Source organism: Macrobrachium nipponense, chromosome 35 (genome assembly GCF_015104395.2).
Source record: "Macrobrachium nipponense isolate FS-2020 chromosome 35, ASM1510439v2, whole genome shotgun sequence".
NCBI lineage: Eukaryota > Metazoa > Arthropoda > Malacostraca > Decapoda > Palaemonidae > Macrobrachium > Macrobrachium nipponense.
Window position 1 is genome coordinate 62,569,511 of NC_061096.1, and position 5,000 is coordinate 62,574,510.

Here is a 5,000-nt window from a genome sequence, read left to right on the forward strand (position 1 = left end):
GGCTAAAACTGAAAAGTTGTTGCCGAAATCAAATTTAAGACGCTTATAAAATACACAAAATTTCATTGCAGTGTCTTTCTGATATCTTAATTGAAAATGATATATCATCATATAAGGTTACTGTGAATTTTCACATTGTTACAGATTTTTTCCACAAATTTTTCGTGCTTTCTTAGACTTTGAGTCTTATGATATATAGCCTCTTGTACTAAGCAGCTGAGACTTATTAGTTTGAGGAGTGTAAATTCTCAGGGGAATATTGTTTGTGGTTTGGCAATTTTTCTATTGATCAAATAGTCCCACTTTATTTCTGTTTTTGTAGGCTAACGTATGATTGTACACAATGTCTGTACAGCAACTTTTATTTCATAACTAAGTATTCTTCCTCTTTCATTAGTATATCTTCGCTTGCCTGCCTTTCTTCCTCTCCCAAATTTTTAACTGGTTTAAACCGTCCCTGATCTAAATGGGAAGTAAACACACACGCACACGCACATACACACAAAAACACACAAACACACAAAAGCGCGCATGCGCAATATCTGGAGTGGATAGCTTCGATTTCCAGACAGTTACATCTGACACTTCAGTTTTTTTTTTCTTTTTATGTGGTTTAATACCTCACACTTCTTCCCCCTTTTATCTCTCTCCCTCTCTCTCTCTCTCTCTCTCTCGTTATCCACTTCTCGGTCGTTATTATTTACGGCTTCTCTGGTCGTTATCTCGGCCGAAGAGACGACCCCCCGCCTGTCTGTTTGACACAATGGCTGTTTTGGGGCGCGATTGAGGTCGTCCCAGTGATTAAATGACTGCTGTCTCGATTCCCTGTCTATATATCGCCAGATCTATATTGGAATGGCAGGTTCCCGATGTATACACCTAAACTATATGTATATATATATATATATATATATATATATATATATATATATATATATATATGGTATGAGGTAAGTATATCTTAGTTTTACCAGACCGCTGATCTGATTAACAGCTCTCCAAGGGCTGGACCGAAGGATTAGATATTTTTACGTGGCTAGGAACCAATTGGTTACCTAGCAACGGGATCTACAGCTTATTGTGGGATCAGAACTACATTGTATCGAGAAATGAACTTCTATCACCAGAAATAAATTCCTTTGGTTCCGCGTTGGCCGAGCCGAGAATCGTACTTCGGACCACCAGGTTTTTAGCTGAGCGTGAAATGCACTCGGCCAACGTGGAACTATATATATGTATAAATCACTAGCGTGCCATCATGCATAAGTATACTTCTCTTTCACACTCCGACTCTAGTATGCACTGCTGACTCGAGAGTGATCCATAAATACGTATAAATAGGCTCCACAGCCAAAAGACTCTTTGGCGTGTCTATTAATAAACTGGCCTTATACCAGCAGCTCCTCGAACCACTAATGTCCAATTCTGTTTTGCATATATATATATATATATATATATATATATATATATATATATATACATATATATATATATATATATACATATATATATATATTTATATATATATATATATATATATATATATATATATGTATATGTATTGAATGTGTGGATGTATATTTTATTAATACCCTGTCTTGTTATCCCTATACACGACTAAATAAAATCGTGAGAACTGACACAATTTCTCGACCAATCTAACATTTTAATTACATCGTTGCATGTCTCCATGTCGCGTTTTTGAAAAATTACTGTCTCCTCATATGCGAATAGTTTAGTTTAAAACTCTCCATCTTTTTCCTCGTTAATATTCAGCCATACCACTTTGCTTCTATAAAGGAGAGATGACGCAACAATCCGTGACATCTGCAGACTTACCCTCCTACTCCTCCTCCTCCTCCTTGCCTCAATTTCTCTATGATTTTACTTACATTTAAACTCCACACGAAGTGGAAAGTATGATGCTGAAGAATTGCACACTGCAGAAGCAAGAAGGTGATGGTCGGCTGGTTTACTCAAATGTAAAGGAACTTGGAGTCATTCTGGAAGATTATGCTCAAGGGATTCACAACCCTTTTTGCAGGTGTTTCTTAGCTGGTTTACTCAAATATAGAGGAACTTGGAGTCATTCTGGAAGATTATGCTCAAGGGATTCACAACCCTTTTTGCAGGTGTTTCTTAGCTGGTTTACTCAAATGTAGAGGAACTCGGAGTCATTCTGGAAGATTATGCTCAAGGGATTCACAACCCTTTTTGCAGGTGTTTCTTAGCCTTGGGGTATTACATATTTTATTTTGTGGGTGGGTGGGAGAGGGGGGGGGGAAGCTGGTGGGGAGCGTCATCCACTAAGCAATATTTTCGTATTACAATAACTTTCAAAAATCTCAATTTAGTTTTTATGGATATTTTTCATTACTTTAATGAGAAGAATATATTTCACTGAATTATTTTTATGGGTGTATTTTTGTTGTTGTCAAAACGTAAATTTTCGTTTCTTTCATGGTAGTCTCAGCTGTTGTTTTAGATTAAGCTGACCTTATGCCAGCACGGGCTCTTGCTCATAGAGCAGCCCGTATAACCGTAGAAGTTGAAAGAGGAATAATATTCCGAACCTATCAACACCAGACGTTGTTCCAACATCCCGATGAAGTAAAGAAAATCCTGTCAGAGCAGAATAACTCCATCAGTGTCTTACCATTAGAATTCACCATACGAAATAAACACACCATCCACGAACTATCCCCGGTATCAATCACCATCATCAATCACTATATTCTCTCCACAAGACCCTATAAACTCCCTCACTATCACCAACCAGGATCGAATGCCGCGACTTCTTAAGATCTCCTTACAGAGTCACAAAAGATAAGAGATTCGAGACGCCTTGTGTGCGTTCTCTCTCTCTCTCTCTCTCTCTCTCTCTCTCTCTCTCTCTCTCTCTCTCTCTCCAACCCCCTTTCTTTATAACAGAGACCTGCCACAGTTTGACTCGACCCCGAGACTTTGATATATTATGTCGTTATTATTATGATGATGAACTTGCGTATGTGAGTGTGAGTGTTTGTGCTTTTGTTGTTACGTTAGGTCGTATGGTTGTTTGTGTATGAAGGTATGTAGTCACACGTGTTTATGTATATATATATGTATATATGTATATGTATACATATATGTATGTATATATGTCTGGGTATATGTGCATGCGTGTATGTGCGTGTGTTTGTGTAAGCATTTAGACAAGCCTAAGAACGAATTTTTATATTTTCATAAATTACCTACCATTTGCAATTGACGTGGTCTAGGTATCAGCAAGCGTAACTCATTGAAGTCAAACATGTATATGAGTTTGTCCCGAAACGAGCGTGTGTGTTATGCGTGTGTATGTGTGCGTGTGTGTATGCCTGTGTGTGTATGTACGCGGTTGACTGGGTTTGAATAGCGGCACTTGCTTCCTCGCCCAATAACATCAAAAGCGACGGAATGCTCATTACCGTAGACCGTTATCGATGGGAGTCCTTCATAAAACGTTTTCCGCGCAGGTATTCGCGTATAAGCACGGGGCATGCGCAGTAAACTTACACGATGTAAATGTTGGTTATCTCGTGCGTAAGTGTGATCATGCTCAACAAGCTAGCGTGACATAAATCTAGATTAGTTCAAGTATAAGTATGATGTATGCACAACGAATTGGCAGTGATATAAATCACGATTATATCCTGTATGAATATGACGCATGCGCAGTAAATCTGGATTATTTCGCGTATAAATGTGACGCATACTCGCGAAACAAACTCACGAGTCTAAATCTATATCATTTCAGGTATAAGTAGGACGCATGCTTAGTAAGTTCATATGATATTAAATTTAGGTGATTTTACTTGGAAGAATGGCGCATACGTCATACTCTCACGTGACATACATCTATATTATGTCACATATAAAGTATGACGCATGCGCAATACTCTCACATGATGATATATCTAGCTTATTTCATTCACTATGGAGGGTATGAGTTTTCCAGTTCCTTCTTTCCATGACTCGCTAGGTTCCAAAAACAATTTCTAATTCGATTCGTTTCTGGATTAAATTGGGTTCTAGTTCCGTTTTTTTAATACTGCGTATTATAGAGTAATTCTTATTGATGGGGATTTGTTAAAGAAAAGGTTCCTTGTCTGCCTCTGGTGGGAAAAAATATATTTGACCCAGAGTATTGTCGGAGATTTGCAGCGAATGACGCCGTTGCTTGTTTAGTCATCTTATCAAGAGATTTTTTTTTAAATATAAAAGTTATATATCTAGATGCACGAATGTTTCTATGTTAAGTTATATATGCATTCACGTTGCATATGCAGCCATGCAAGTATGCACTTTGTACTCAATATTCCCTGGATTGCTGACATGTCACTAGAGGTTTATTGCAGTTCAGATCGGGTACGTATGCCCAATACCCCTTTTACAGGGCACGACTAGAATCCATACATAAGTTTTAGAGGGAATATCAGTAGACGGCGTGCACAATACTTCTCTACACAAGTGTGCTTTTTTTATTTTATTCAATTTTTTTTCAAAACCGAATAAATGATTATTTTTAATCAAGATTTCTAAAAAATAACTTTGTGCATCATTATCATGAAACGTTTCATTGTAGATAATGACTGCTGCATCAGAACTTGATTTGTTATAAAATGCTTCTTTTATTATTATTATTATTATTATTATTATTATTATTATTATTATATTATTATTATTATTATTATTATTTTTATTTTTTTTTTTTTTTTTTTTACATCAGAAAATTGGTCAGTTGGACATTTCATCTTTCCGTTCATTGACTTGAAATCATGAATTTATTCGTGATCTTCACTCGCCATTACATCAACACTTCTCATTACCATTTATTAATATTTTCGGTGTCCTTATATGTTTGTCGATATCTAAACCAACCAAAACAAATACTCGTTGCAAAATAAATGCAACGACTGCATTTCAACTGCCTATTTTATTGCCGCCCAATGAACAACGCCACGGAAACAGAGACCTGC